Source organism: Armigeres subalbatus, chromosome 2 (assembly GCF_024139115.2).
Source record: "Armigeres subalbatus isolate Guangzhou_Male chromosome 2, GZ_Asu_2, whole genome shotgun sequence".
Taxonomy (NCBI): domain Eukaryota; kingdom Metazoa; phylum Arthropoda; class Insecta; order Diptera; family Culicidae; genus Armigeres; species Armigeres subalbatus.
In genome coordinates, this window is record NC_085140.1 from 179,360,774 (window position 1) to 179,377,792 (window position 17,019).

The following is a 17,019-nucleotide window of genomic DNA, read 5'->3' on the forward strand; positions in this document are numbered from 1 at the left end:
GAAAAGTAGAACATGGTATTAAAATAATTCGGTAGTACAGCTTGTTGGGATCGCATCAAATTACCATAGATTAACATTATTTGAAATGCATTTGATTATAACCATGCACTACCATTGCCGACACAGCTTTTAAAAAAAGATAAGAATTGTGCTCATTTTGCTCATCATCTTCCCACCATCCGAGGACCGAATATTGCAACAATCATATTACACAAAAATTGGATCCAAATAACAAAGCATAGCAAACGCCAGATCTCGGTGTTGCCTCATTTTCGTTATCACGATCAAATGTGTAGATCCCAATAGAACGGAACCAATCGTTTGCTAAGGTGCAGTGAAGATCATTTATTGCGGATTTAGTTACACCCTTTTTCGAATTTTCGGATTTTTTGGACTTTGGATCAAGTGAACGTTAATAACAGGGTCGAAGAAACAGTACAGTGCAGGTTATATTGAAGAAGCAATGCTAGTTTACTACATAAAACAAGGCTTTTTTTCCTGAGCAAGGGTAAACGGAAATCTGAAAACAGACAACTGAGGAGGTTAATTCAGGTAGTGTGGGGATGGGATCACCCGACCCACTAAAACAAAAACCCTTTCGCCAGTCCATATCCCCCGGCCCGCATTTAAGCAATACATCAGGGAAGGACTATTGAGAACGCTCACGCCTATGCTAACGCACTCGACGATATAACGCAACATCGACTTCAAGGGTGGTAACCTCACCACACCACCTGTCGATTGCAAGCTATGATAGTAACCTAGGTCTGTATCATAAACTCGCGTAGGAGTCGAGCACCCCGACGACAAACGCCACGCGTGAACCGCAATGACCTCTATATCTACGGAGGTCCCCGCAGCCCATCCGCGACGTTTTTGTTGTTGGGGTGAGCATGGTGTTCACTGCATCACAGTAGTCTCTACTGCAGCTGCTGGTTTTGTTCAAGACGCCACCAGCGCTGTAGTTTCGACGCAATCTGTTGAGATGCTGTGTTCACCGCATTCCATATATCCTCTAGCGGCAACTTCCTCTCAACGAGGTTGTCCGGGGTTGTATCCATACCGCTGACAAGCAGCATGGCATGGCGTTCAACTTAGAATCGCGGGCATGCAAACATCACATGCTCTGCTGATTCTACCTCACCTACACATTCTGGGCACTCCACAGATTCTGCGAACCCGAACCTAAGCAGGAAATTTTTAAAGCAGCCATGTTCAGACAAGACCTGTGATAGGTGGAAGTTGACCTGACCATGCTTCCTACTAATCAAATTCGATACCTCCGGAATCAGTCTGTGGGTCCAACGACCTTTGACTGCAGTGTCCCATGCTCCTTACCATTTGAGCAATGAAGCTGCTCTCTTGACACGTCAAATTTGCCCCGAGTCCCTGGCGTTGAAGCACTACACATTAGAGTAGTTCAAATTTTAAAAATGTTCGAAAATTTCAACTCCCATATGTCTATCAGCTTCTTTTTGATGGCAAAATTTTAAGCAATTTGGAGGTGATTCGCGCAAATTTGTTTAAAGTATCCTACAAATGTCAAATAGTTATGAATTTAAATGTACAACACCAATCTCTACTTTTGGAATCTATATAAACGTCGTTTTAGGTTGATTTAAAGGTTATTAAGAAAATTATTTTGAGCTTTTTAGAGGAATATCTTCACTTGTCATAAGACGAGTTTGTACAATGACAATCCCATTTAATTGGGGTTGGGGTTGGGGTTTTACATTTGAATTCATGACGTTTTGATATTTGTACGCTACTTTAAACAAATTTAGTGTTAATTGCATATTATTCGGCAACTCGGCCGTACGAAAACCATTTTTTTGTTAAATATCTTGGCTGTGCATATGCACAACATATGTTTCGAAATGGACAAATTGATATGAAATTTGCGAAAAAGACGTGTCTTGGAGGGAATCGAACCCTCAACCTCCTACTCTCTAGATAGGCGTGATAACCCCTACACAACAAGACCACTTAAAGGTCACGTTTGCGGAAAAGCCATCAGGATCCGAGTACCAACCTCCACCGCCGTTAGCTCTTTTTTGCAAGTTGAATATCTTTCGGATGCTTGATTTGTCCAATGTTCACATGTGATTTACTGTTGTATATCCGCAGTCAAGCAAGTGCACATTGTTTATTAAACGAAAAGATCGCACTCCATGCCCCCAGTAACTGTCTGGGCGGGACGGTATAGAATGCGAATTCAATCGCACTCTGCTGTGCCAAAGGCTTGCTTGGCTAAAGCATTTGATGAGTTTGATTGCCTTTTACGTAAGCGGTCGCGTGTACTCAGACGACTAATGACGGTGAAAGACCGACACTTGATTACAATTAATTGCATATTATTCGGCAACTCGGCCGTACGAAAACCATTTTTTGTTAAATATCTTGGCTGTGCATATGCACAGCATATGTTTCGAAATGGACAAATTGATATGAAATTTGCGAAAAAGAATCCACGTGTCTTGGAGGGACTCGAACCCTCAACCTCCTACTCTCTAGATAGGCGTGACGCCCAGATGCTTTAATGACCTTACGGAGTTAACTGTACAGGTCCCTACGTTTATCCTCGCTTGCTGCAACCCATGGTGGTTATGCACCACAACAACCTCAGTTTTGTGATGTGCTAACGCCAACCTCCTTGAGTTGAGCCATTCTTCGACTCTGCTAATCGCGAATGAAGCTTTCAATTCAACTTCGTCGAGAGTGTCGCCTGTGACCTCTAGCATTACATTATCCGTAAAGCCTTTTATTTTCACACCAACCGGGAGATTCAAGCGTAATACTCCGTCATACATGATATTCCACAGAACTGGTCCGAGGATCGATCCCTGTGGAACACCTGCAGACACTTAAATCGACTGGTGACCAGCGTCGGTGACGACTAACAATATCCTGTTCTAAAAATAGCTTTTTAGAATCCTACACAGATGATCCGGGACTCTCAAGCGATGCAGGGAATCAGCTATAGCTGCCCAGCTAGCGTTATTAAATGCATTCTTTACATGTAGTGTAATTAATGTACAGTACCTAATACCGTAGAACGGCCTTTACAGAACCCATAGGGGAAGGTGGGTAGACTTGATCCCCGGGGAGACTTGATCAACCCCTGTTTTATCGAGGACTAAAGTAGTTATGTTCCAGCATATTTTTTAGTATAGATCCTCTAGACAAATGACCTTTAGGTGGTGAGTTATTTTTTGGATTGACAACCTTATTTATTCGGCAAGGCGGTTTGTATGTTTTGACCTTCCTAAAGATTTTTTTATTGGCCAGCCAAAATTTGAACAACTTTTTATAACAATGACTAAATCTCGGGTACTTATTCAAAAGGACGTATGTGATTTTGTAAACAAAGACTCAAACGTCGATTTGTCCGATCTGATAGCCCATCCACGCAAACCATCACCATAGACAGATAGGGGGAGGCTTCAGCTACTTGTTGGTGGTGTTGGTTTGCGTGGGAGTGCTATCGGATTGGACAAATCGACGTTTGAATCTTTGTTTACAAAATCACATACGTCCTTTTGAATAAGTACCCGAGAAATGCTTTCGTTTTTTCACAGCACAAAGCTATAAATATGCTTAATGATCTGTACTGATGAAAATGTTAACATTCCATCAAAGTTTTAGGATATTTGGATTTGAAGTTATTGCCTCAATTTGGGACACTTGATCCCCCATTAGTCACCCATACAAAAATTTTGCGAAAAAAATTCAAAAAAATATAAATCTATTCTCAAGCTTCTAATTTTTTGTAGATTTGACAGATTTGATAAAGGGTTGTCAGGAAAAAATGTTTATTGCGTAGATATCATAAAAAGGGGATCAAGTCTTCCCAAATTTTAAAATTGCATGTGCTGTCGAATTCAATAACAAAAATCGTTCACGTATACGCAAAGCAATTCGAAAATTCCGCGTATTTTGAAAGAAAAATATTTTAAAAATCTTCTAGCACGTCGCAACCTCCTTTTAGCTCTAAGAGAGGTTCTGCAAAGATCAGCTATCGTGCTCGTCCACCAGTGCACTGGTTTGCGGTTGCCGGTTGGCATAGTCCTCATGAACATTGTCACGTCAGATGCTCGTGTTATGACATCGGATAACCATTGGCGTAACTAATGGAAAATCCCTGGGGAGGGGGGTTAACTTTTTTTTTTTAATTTTTGTACTTTTTCACTCAAAACAATTAATTTATCGTTTTCGCTCAATGCTCAAAACAACTAATATATATTGTTCGCATGTTGGCCAACCAAACAAACATTGACCTATTAACGTACAACACATCTATTGACGACTTGAACAATATAAATTATGTCCACGACACTCAGCCTATAAAAAATAGAAATGTCGTGGGAAAATCATAGGAGCCTTAGCAAAGCAAAATGAGTCTGTGGATTTTTATAATCCATCCAACAGCATTCCAAGTTCTTTCTCATTTAAATTTTAATTTTCTCTCTTTAAAATCCGAGGGATTTGCCAAAACTTTGTCGAAAATAAAGAAGCCTAGCTTGTTTACTGAAAACCTAAAATTTTCAAGAATTAGCAGCATTCCGAAATCCCTAAAACACTTTACCAGACAAATCGGAAATGGTGAATTCGATACATGCATATGAAACGTTGTATCACATTTTTGATCCTGCGCCTTAGAAAGCGTGAGATTACAATTGTTTTCTACAAAACTTCGAGAAAACTTGAAAATTTTAAAATTTTAAAATATTGCTCATTTGCTGAGAAATTTCATTGATAAAATCAGGATTTGTTTGAAATTCTTCGGTCACCTAAGCATACTGAAGTCTCCAAGCCAAATAGATCATCATACGTTGATATAAAAGATTGCCAAATTGGCTAAGGCTTAGTTTCATGTTCTTGAAAAATAATCATGTTCAGACAATTACACAAAATTCTGATGATGATAACAATCCTGAGACCTATTACGGCCTGTAAAAATTTTCAACTACACAGTAAACAATATATTATGTATCTGATTCTAAATTTCTAACATAAGATAACATATTCTAACAACAATAACATATTCAATAACATATAACATAATTTGAAAACTTTTTGTTCAAAGTAGTGTTATTTTTTATATTAATTTAGTTATTTTAACAACATCCGGCATCAAATTTCTAACAAATTTTGTTGAAGAAATTTAAAACAAATAACATATGTTGATATAATTTTTATACGGTCTTTATCATGAGGTGTAGCCCCCGAGTCAGTTAATTATCGTAACAGATTCCGAAAAACGTCTCTCACGGTATGCAACCTATCTATAGAGTATACAGACATGAAAGTAAATGATTTTGTCATTCTCCTTTGGATTCAAACCCTGTGGTTTTCGCAAAAAAAATGTTTTAGCAGGAATTTGTAAATCGCAAAGTGGTCCTGAATTATTCGAAATTCAAAAACCTGATAAAAAAATTCAACAGATTTGAAAAGAGGGAAGATGAATAATATTCATTATCTGTAGTTAAGCGCTTACAGCTAGATATGTGCAATACTTATGCAAAGTAGCCAAAATTCTAGGGGGGCTATTTGGATCCTAGGTGGGGCTATAGCCCCCCCTAGCCCCCCTGTAGTTACGCCAATGCGGATAACTCATCACCACTAAGGCCTGGAATCCGATTTTCCCACCGTAGTGATTCTTCCAGCAGTTCTGGGTCGAACTGCGAGGTACACCATCCTAGATCAGCCTTACTGACCCGCCTTGTGGTTCTGTTGAGGGTATAGCTGACCATAAAACGTATTTCCTGATGGTCACTAGCAGTATACCCTTCGTGAACCCTCCATTCAGGCTGCACAAAACAAGGCTTGTGGCAATTAAAGTACTCGATAAGTACTCCCGCGTGGTCTTTTGTGCCTAACATTTTACTTTTGGTGGCTGCTTATGCAACAATGTAACTGAATTAGCTCACAATCAAACACAGTTTAAGAAGAAGTTTAAGAAGAACTAGTTTTTGAATAATTTTATACGGTTTATATATATATATATATATATATATATATATATATATATATATTAATGTGGCTCAAATTAGTATGGGAAAAACTTTTTTCAATATTTTTTTATGGGCCGCCCTCTTATTCGGCTCTATTTGATGCCCTGATGCTCTGCTCTGCGATGCTAAACTCGTTGAAAGTTTATATGCAAAAATGTATGGAGAAACATCCAAAAACAGTGAATTGCAGTTGGACGGCATAACTTACGATGTAGAACTATGATACTCATTCAGATCTTGTAGAATTTAATACAGAATGTTAAGCAGAAAACCTCGAGAATTTTAGACTTTGCTCGGCTAAGTTATTAGCATTTCTCTGATGTGGGGACGTTTCTTTTATCTTTGAAAAGAAATAAATTCACCCCTACGACACTCCAGTAAAATGCTAATATCTTTGTCTAATAAACTCTAATCTTCTCGCGGTTTTTAGCATAACATTCTGTATTTATTTCTACAAGAGCTGAATGAGTATCATGATTCTTGATCGTAAATTGTGCCGTCCAACTGCAAATCACTGTTTTTGGATGTGTCTGCATACATTTTTCCATATAACCTTCCAACGAGTTTAGCACCGCTCAAACGTTGACCAATTTGGCTGAAATTTTGTCCAGAGCATCAGGGCATCAAATAGAACCGATAGAACCGATAGAACCGGCCCATCAAGAAATGTTTAAAAGTGTTTTTTGAGCCACCTAATATATATATATATATATATATATATATATATATATATATATATATATATATATATATATATATATATATATATATATATATATATATATATATATATATATATATATATATATATATATATATATATATATATATATATATATATATATATATATATATATATATATATATATATATATATATATATATATATATATATATATATATATATATATATATATATATATATATAAGGTACACCGGGCAAGTTGAAATGCGGGGTAAGTTGAAACGGAAGCTGTAATTTAGATAGGAAATGACCGAATGCTCTGATTATTTTTTTCAACAAATTACTCCCCTAAACGCACCTTCTGACTGCCATTCCCGGAAGATTGCAGCTTTCAAAGCCAATTCCTGCCATTGTTTATTTTTCGCCCTTTGCAAAATCCGAACCAACTATTTGACGTGCCAATGAAACAGGTCTCAAAACGATGTTTGGAAGAGTTTTTTTTATCAAATTTTCACGGTAGGTAATCATTTTATGTTGAATAAGCATAATGATTATGAAAAATCGACGAAAGATCCGTTTGAATTTTTGTATTTTGGTTGATTGATTTTGCTCCGCATGTTCAACTAATCGGGGCAAATAGAAATGCGTGGTGCGGGGCAAGTTGAAACAACAATTCAAAACGTCACCCACGCAATTAAAAGTAATATTTTTTTCCAAACTTCAACATGGTCCATAAATACATATATTCGGAAAACATAAGTTTATAAAAACATGCAAACTTCTGAAAATAAATGTAATAAATTTTCACCAATTCCGTCATGAATGCAACCCTCTTACAATCTCCATTAAAAAGGAAACGGGGTCATGTTTGAACTGATGTTTTGAGATTCTTAATCTACTGACTCTCAGAAAAATAAAGCATAGAGTATGTAAACATTTCGTTAACTCCACCTTCCACTTCCCAAGCTGCCTATTTCTCCAATCGAAAAGTTTAAGAGAGATATGCTGGCTGGTTAATTAATGTGCATTCATAAGAAGCCACAATAGAATTAATCATGTGCACAATATACAAGTGATCCAAATAATGAGCCATCCTGAATAGTAATCCGAGTGGTCATTTGATAAATTTTCAGCGTAGTGCGTTCTCCAGAATTTGATCTCCGAAAATACGCTTTTGACCTTGTTGTACACTGCCCTTATTCGCATAAGAGACCCATGTCATTTTCTCCGATTAGAGTAATTTGCCGTTGAATTTTTCAAATTTGTTTTACAAGGGGAAATGAAAAAAAAAGTCTAATAAATTAAAAAAATGCGATTTTTTTTAATTGACATAATATTCTTATATATTGCTGTGGGACAATTAAAAGAACCATACTTAAGTTTATTCTTTGTGTAAGAGTAAGAGTAAGAGTATCAAAATCTGGAATGTAATTTTTATGCGAGCAAATATCAAGATGAGACAACAAAAGTGGGATTTGTTTTCAAATTTTTAGAACAAAGCCTACTATTTTATCAGATTTTCTTAAACAGGAGAAAATCTTAAGCTAATTTCTGAAAGAAAATCAAAATTGCCATAAACTTACATGGGATTCTTATGTGAATCCTGGCAGTATTATAGTCACCTTTACAACCGCGTGATTCTCGAGTCTCATTGAGTACATACATTTTGTTATTAATACGGCAGAATTAGCTCATGTCTGTATAACGCAGTGTTTCATCTTGCCCCGATACGCGGGGCAAGTTGAAACGATGCGTATAAAAAAATAATTTAAATATACAAAATATGTATAAAAAAGTTTTTTAAGGTTGCTTATTTTTCATGTATAATCGTTGGCCCGAACTAGCAAACACCGCAAACGGATTCAAAATATATCAAAGGGTGATTTTTTTTACAGCACTTCTAATTTCAACTTTGAAAAAACCGTTTCAACTTGCCCCGGTGTACCTTATATATTATATTTTCATATTTCGGAAATATATCACTAGAAAACTCTACTTACATATCTGAACTTCTGGATATCAAACAAGGGAAAAGATGAAACGATTGATACGATATGGAGTGCTAAAAATCATAAGCGTCTCTTCTGTACGTTCTTCCTCATAGTTATCATAGTTCTCAGCGGACTTGCATCGGAATTTGGTTCTGTTTTCAGGAATCGAAATATTATCAATTCGGTGCAAAACCGAATTATAGCCGCTAACAAAGTTGGATTTTTCTCACAATCCATACGTTAAACCTAACTTCGGAAGTTCGCTGTTTTCATTTGGTGATGTGCTATACAGCGCACTACTTCCGAAATTAGGTTTGACGTATGGATTGCGAGAAAAATCCAATTTCGATAGCGGCTATATTTCGGTTTTCTACTGAATATATAATATGTTCTGAGGATATTCGGTCCCTATAATTACCCCGAGCAGCACAAGTCAGACAAAATCAGTTACAGCAACTTGTGTGTGACTAAATCTGGTCACATGCTAGTTGCAGTAACTTAAGTGGAATATGTGTGCTGCTAGGGTAGGATAATTTTGATCACCGCGTGACTAAATCAAAATTATTTTTTTGGCTTTTTTCGGTGATAATTATACTACTCAAAGCGAAAGGAGTAGATGAAAGTAATGAAGAAACAGATTCGTTGACACCGCAAGCGAGCGACTAGTGTGAAATGAATATTCATTTCATTTATTTACTTAACATCTAAACAGATAACACTGAATCAACAATTTGACGCCACAATGCACGGTTCGAGGCCGCATCTCTCCATCCTCGGATACGCCCCACGCTCGCCAAGTCGTTTTGCACCTGGTCTGCCCATCTCGCTCGCTGCGCTCCACGCCGTCTCGTACCTGCCGGATCGGAAGCGAACACTATCTTTGCAGGGTTGCTGTCCGGCATTCTTGCAACATGCCCTGCCCATCGTACCCTTCCGGCTTTAGCTACATTCTGGATACTGGGTTCGCCGTAGAGTTGGGCGAGCTCATGGTTCATTCTTCGCCGCCACACACCGTCTTCTTGCACACCGCCAAAGATGGTCCTAAGCACCCGTCTCTCGAATACTCCGAGTGCTTGCAAGTCCTCCTCGAGCATTGTCCATGTTTCATGCCCGTAGAGGACAACCGGTCTTATAAGCGTCTTGTACATGACACATTTGGTGCGGTGGCGAATCTTTTTCGACCGCAGTTTCTTCTGGAGCCCGTAGTAGGCCCGACTTCCACAGATGATGCGCCTTCGTATTTCACGACTAACGTTGTTGTCAGCGGTTAGCAAGGATCCGAGGTAGACGAATTCCTCGACCACCTCGAAGGTATCCCCGTCTATCGTAACACTGCTTCCCAGGCGGGCCCTGTCGCGCTCGGTTCCGCCCACAAGCATGTACTTTGTCTTTGACGCATTCACCACCAGTCCAACTTTTGTTGCTTCACGTTTCAGGCGGGTGTACAGTTCTGCCACCTTTGCAAATGTTCGGCCGACAATGTCCATGTCATCCGCGAAGCAAATAAATTGACTGGATCTGTTGAAAATCGTTCCCCGGCTGTTACACCCGGCTCTCCGCATGACACCTTCTAGCGCAATGTTGAACAACAGGCACGAAAGTCCATCACCTTGTCTTACTCCCCGGCGCGATTGAATATAAACTGAAATGAAATGAATATAAACTAAAGATTAGCAGAGGGCCATATGAGAGAACAAGCATTGTTGAAATCGCTGTTATTCTGCCTAATATGCTGTTCGGCAAGCGTAAACAGTTCTATTGATTCGTTGCATATTTCCAGAGATTCAGCGTGAATGTCCTAAATTTCTTCACGCATATCTCAAGTCCATACTTCGCCCAAATTAAATCTAATTCGAACTGTATTTCAACAATTTTTCGCCAATTGAATTCTATAATTGAGATAGTTTTGATTATGGCGTGATAAAAATGCGTTGTTTGTCGAGTTGGTATGGACTAGATCAAGAAATCGACTGAGGCAATAGAATGGAATAAAATTATTGACGGGAAAGGTTAATTTCGCGGTTTTCGTGAAAATGTTTAAATTTCGCGGCTAACATCAAATTTCCACCACCCCTAGTAATGACCCAGTGCAGCGCTCTAGTCAGTGCCTCACCACCGTGCTTGAATAGCGCTCCTGGTAGTTGGTCAACCTCAGGGGCTTTGTTGTTCTTCAACCGGCCAATCTCCTTCTGGATTTACTGGAGATCCGGAGCCGGTAAAATTATGTCCTGCGCGCGTTCTCCCAGGTTCATCACCATCACGCCATCTTCGTCTGCCACATCGCCATTCAGGTGTTCTTCGTAGTGCTGCCGCCACCTGTGGATCACCTCACGTTCGTTCGTAAGAAGATTCCCGTTTATGTCCTTCCACATATCAGGCTGTGGCACGTGGTCTTTACGTGAACGGTTTAACTTCTCATAGAACTTTCGTGTGTCATTAGCGCGGTACAGTTGCTCCGTCTATTCACTGTCTCGATCTTCCTGCTGGCCCTTTTTTCTCCGGAAAATCGAGTTTTGCCTGTTCCGCGCCCGTTTATATCGTGCCTCGTTCGCCCTCGTGCGGTGTTGCAGCAATCTCGTCCATGCTGCATTCTTCTCTTCCACTAACTGCTCAAATTCGCCGTCATACCAGTCGTTTCTCTGATCCGGGGGCACGGTGCCAAGTGCAGCGGTTGCAGTGCTACCAATGGCGGATCGAATAAATATCTCTCCAGCCATGTTTAAGAGACGCTGCGCCTAGCTGCTCTTCCGTTGAGAGTGCCACTTCCAGCTGCTGCGCGTAGTCTTGGGCTAGTCTACCGTCCTGTAGCTGCCCAATGTTAAGCCGCGGCGTTCGACTACGACGCGTGTTGTACACCGTCGAGAGGTTTGAGCACAGGCATACTGCAACGAGTTCAATATCCACACTGCGGTAAGTGCGGACGTTCGTGATGTCGGAGAAGAATTTACCGTCGATTAGAACGTGGTCAATTTGGTTTTCTGTTTCTTAGTTAGGTGGTCTCCATGTGGCCCCGTGGATATTTTTGATGGGAAAGAAGGTGCTTCGGACTAACATTCCGCAGGAGGCTGCAAAGTTTATGCATCGTTGTCCGTTATCATTCGATACGGTGTGCAAACTTTCCGGTCTATACATTTCCTCCCTTCCTACCTGTGCGTTCATGTCTCCGATGACGATTTTGACGTCCCACAGTGGGCATCCATCGTATGTCTGCTCCAGCTGTGCGTAGAACGCTTCTTTCTCGTCGTCGGTTCTCCCTTCGTGTGGGCAGTGCACATTGATGATGCTATAGTTGAAGAAACGGCCTTTTATCCTCAGCTTGCACATCCTTGCGTTGATTGGCTGTCACCCAATCACACGTTGGTGCATCTTACCCAGCACTATGAAGCCGGTTCCCAGCTCGTTGGTGGTGCCACAGCTTTGGTAGAAGGTAGCCGCTCGATGCCCGCTTTTCCACACTTTCTGTCCAGTCCAGCAAATCTCCTGCAGCGCCACGACGTCAAAGTTGCAGGGATGTAATTCATCTTAGATCATCCTGTCGCAACCTGCGAAACCTAGCGACTTGCAGTTCCATGTTCCAAGCTTCCAATCGTGGTCCGTTTTGTGACCCACCTCACACCAGGACTTAGGCTTGTGCGCTTTGAGCGGCACACGGTCGCTTTGGTTGGGCCTACTTGCAGATACATGCAGCTTTTTATAGGAGTTTAACAGGGCCCACTGTCAAATCCCACCACATCCTAGGCAAGCCCCACAACTCGCAGATGGCCTAAGGAGGGATTGTCTAGCCCTGCTGCCTCTCTAAGCCATTTGGCTACCAAGATATTAAAAGCTTTCAACATTCTCCATGTTTACATCGCCATGTTTACATCCAACGATTTGGTTTTGTTGACGTTGATGACTGCACAGAAAAAAAATGTGAAAAGTAAGCAGCGCTTAAAACTTGAGATGCGGATATATACGCTATTCTACGCTGAAACGGTTCTCTTCCTAACAAGTTTGCGTACAACTTGCAAGCAATATTGATGATTCACGTTAAATATTGTATACATTTAGGCAATATCACGCGTGCAATTACGCTAATAATGATGTTCCATTAATGTGCATGATTTTTAGTGTAAATTTCATTGAATTTTTCTATCTGTGTGAACTCTCCGAAGAGAAGCGCTAGGCAATGTCGTTTAGCTTACTCTGCATATCAGAGCGCCGTTGAGCGAAGATGGCAACGTCATCAGCCAATTCGAAGTCGTTTAGGTGCTCCATGGTTGTAGACTATCGGATAAGTTGCTTTACGCTTACGAACTAGACTTCCTCCGTATGAAAACCGCTTCAAGTTTAACGGCCTAGACGAGTTCTTCAACAGAAAATGTTTTGTTCTGATCTTCTGACAAACATAATTGACTGTGCACCACTGCTACAACAAGTGAATTTCCACGCACCGCGTCGTATGCTTCGCAACCAAGCTCTACTCTATATTCCGACACATCGCACATTATATGGTCACAATAGCCCTCTACTCAGGTGTTGTAGACTCTTCAACGAGGTTTATAATATCTTCGATTTTATTATTCGAAAAATAGGTTAAGATCATCACTTCAAGTTATACAATCTGTGCAACAAACAAATGTTGAATAAAAAAATGGTGAATAAATAAAATATAAATAATAAGATCTGCAGCATCGGCTGGCGCATAACATTATTATAGTAAGGTTTCGGACCCATGTTCTAAATCTGGCAACGATTATCCTTTCACTTATAGGATCTCACTTCATAAGCGCAGAGTGTGCCTGTGCGCTTAGTAGAAGCCAACTCCGCGATACTGGAGAGCGTGTACACATCGTAAACCAGAGTATAGCAGAACTTGTCTCGACGGCAGTCTGTGATCTCCAAAGTTTGGCCAACGGACTTCACTGAGTCCCAGGATCTCAATATTTTGTAAATTTTTTTGTAAATTTATTCATTGTTTCAACAAATCAAAATATTGTATATTAATATAATAAATAATTTCGTAATAAATTCGAAGACAATAACCAAAAAACAGACAATGCGAAGCCACCCACCGCGAGTTTGCATCGGTGGTGACGAAATCGAGGTGGTAGAAGAATTTTTGTACTTGGGCTCACTGGTGACTGCCGAAAATGATACCAGCAGAGAAATTCGGAGACTCCGCAAGACGCTCCGATCGAATAGAGTTCGCCGCCGTACCAAACTGACTATCTACAAAACGCTCATTAGACCGGTAGTCCTCTACGGATACGAGACCTGGACGATGCTCGTGGAGGACCAACGCGCACTTCGAGTTTTCTATAGTGGGGTGCAAATGGCGGACGGTACGTGGAGGAGGCGAATGAACCACGAGTTGCATGAGCTGCTGGGAGAACCATCCATCGTTCACACCGCGAAAATCGGACGACTGCGGTGGGCCGGGCACGTAGCCAGAATGTCGGACAGTAACCCGATGAAAATGGTTCTCGACAACGATCCGATGGGCACAAGAAGGCGAGGTGCGCAGCGGGCAAGGTGGATCGATCAGGTGGTAGATGACTTGCGGACCCTCCGTAGACTGCGTGGTTGGCGACGTGTAGCCATGGACCGAGCCGAATGGAGAAGACTCTTATATACCGCACAGGCCACTTCGGCCTTAGTCTGAATAAATAAATAATAATAACCAAAAAAACACTAACAAAAAGAATTGTGCAGTAAATCTGAAATTAAGGGATGACTAATTTCATTGCTGTTTGTTTTTTATAAAACACGTCAGTCCTTGCAAACCATCATGGACAATGTATTTCACCGAAATTAAAGCATAACAATTAATAATCGCGCCAGCATAAGTAATCACAACAAATCTATCTCAGAAACTTAAAACGATACATAAAGTACATACTTGAATTGAAAGAAAAAATGATCAAATAATTATCGTGGTCCACGGCCGATCGACTGATCGGATTATAGACGGTCGCGAAGAGCGTAGATGTCAAGAAATGATGATGTCTATGTATGTAACATCGCGTATGAAAGTACGTTCGATCGTAAGCAACAACAAGGGCAACGATTTCTCCTCAGTCAGTGGAACCGATTTGTCCGATGGAGCATGTTGTGTAGCTTAGGATTCCTTCTCATGCAAGGACGCATAATGCGACTTCCAAGTGAAAACATGCCGCATCTTCATGCCCTCGAAAGACAACCACCAGTAACAATCAATCCGATGATCCGTGAAATCTCATTTTACGGTAGCACTTTTCCTGCCCGATTGCTGCCATGTGCTGCCCGATTATCAACGGTGGTGCGCTGAATGGTTGCGCGGCATGACGGAAATGTTTTAAAGAATTAACGTCGAGTCGTAGCAAATCACTCAATTAGCGTTGACCAAGTGGAGCAAGTTGGAAGATTGCATTGATGTTTTATATGAACAAAAGCTCCGAATGTTGATTATTGTTCAACTCTAGTATAAAAGTATGTTCATTTTTTGACGAAAGTGTTCTGGACTTTAAACTGGACTGGACTTTTTACCTTAGGCATCTGTTACTACAATAAAACCAATTTTTAAGAAAAAATGACAAATAATGAATCGAGTTGAAACTTTGATCTACAGCTAATACGATTTGTTTTTACATTTTTATTGATTTTTATATGATGTCTGGAGACTCATAATGTATGTGTGCTTTTTGAGAAAATAAAAATGAAGGTTCAATTATCCAGGAAAATCAAAAAATACATAAAATATTACTAGATGGTGAGCTGAAAATCTAAATTTTCTCAGTTGAAATACGGGGGGAAACGAAAATTAAGTTTATTTCATCCTTTTCCGCTTATAGTTCGGTATGGCTGCGGTAATGGATGGTGAGGAATTCGTTGCTCTGTTAGTCATAACACGATTGTACCAAACAAATCAACTTCCCCATCTTGGATGATTCGTACATTCTGATTGTTGTAGCTTCGATGATGTGTGTAGCTGGGTGGCATAAGTTTGAAGAAATGCTTTGATGTTGATATGTGCTGATCGGGCGGATGTTTCGATTTGCGATACCTATCACTTCCAATCGCAATAGTCAAATAATCTTCATCGTTCATTCTTTCTCCCACAAACGATATGTAGAAACCAGCTGCATCGTGATGTTTCTAAGATTGTTTCATACGGATTAGGAAAACGATTTGAGACCATCTGCTGTTGGTAGAAACTGTTTACGGTGGGAAACCTAATAAAATTCAAACTGCTTTTCTTATCGATTGTTTTGATGTTGAAAACAGTTGAAAGCTGTTTAAGAAGTACTGCATACCAAATGTTGAAATAAAATGGAATACGCCAACTCAGATTGAATAATATGGAATAATCATTAATTCACTTCATCTTGCATTGAAACTTGAATCTCCAGATAAGTTTGTCTCAGTCGTGTTCAGTGTAACAATATTTTCTCATTCTTTTGTTGATAGTTTCTTCATTTATATTAATTTTGATTATTTTTTTTGGGAATGCTCGATTGACCAAATAGTTCTGGCATTACGTGGCTTTTTGCCAGATTTTTGTTTTAAATCTAATCTGATCAATAGAGGTATTGTTCCTTTATTTTCTTGATAGAATTTTGAAATATTTAATCAAATGAATTCAAAACAAAAGTATTGATAGTTTACTTGATTGTAAATGGTACCACATTAGGTAATTATTTCTAGAATTCGAACTAAGGTTCGAAGCGAAAAGGAAGAAATTCTCCAAATGAAAAATGTACTGTATTATTAGTGAAAAGAACTGAGCTCAATGTAAAAAATGCAGAACGGATGCAAAGAAAGGTTATCGGGATCAATTCGCCTGGAACACGAAATCGATACTGTCCCATAAACCGGAATGAAATGATACGGCCACTATCGTAAAACTTTCAAGAATGCACAAATCTGAATGAAAGGCGCAAGCGTGCCCGATCCCATGGCATCTTCTGTGTAAAATATGTGACAATCGACCGTATTAACTTCGGAATCAGGTTCTCCACTGCTGCTGACAACCGACAGAACTGGAAAGAACGCATGGGAAGATTTTTTTTCGGACGGTGTTTGCTTCATCTTTCTTCGAGTTCAATCGTTCAACCGCAATCGAAAACAAAACGGTAGTATTTCAGAAGTTTTATAGATATTAACTTATTATGTTGTTTAATGTGGGACTTTATCTTCCTGTACATTTTTTAGATTTTTCAGAAAGCTAATAATACCAATAACCATAATGCATCTTAAGTATAAACTTTCTTGTTTATTAATACACGATACTTCTAAGTCATTCATTCAAAAATACCCATTTTGTACCAATCCCAAGACTCTGGTCTATATTAACAAATAGTTCTCTAAG

The 17,019-nt window shown here is 39.7% G+C and overlaps 1 protein-coding gene across 2 annotated transcripts in view; it reads left to right on the top strand.

Annotated features, from left to right (window-relative positions):
- LOC134211315 (LIM/homeobox protein Awh-like) overlaps nucleotides 1-17,019 on the top strand; it is a 72,086-nt gene that overhangs the window by 12,287 nt on the left and 42,780 nt on the right. The gene's annotated exons all lie outside the window — the stretch shown is intronic.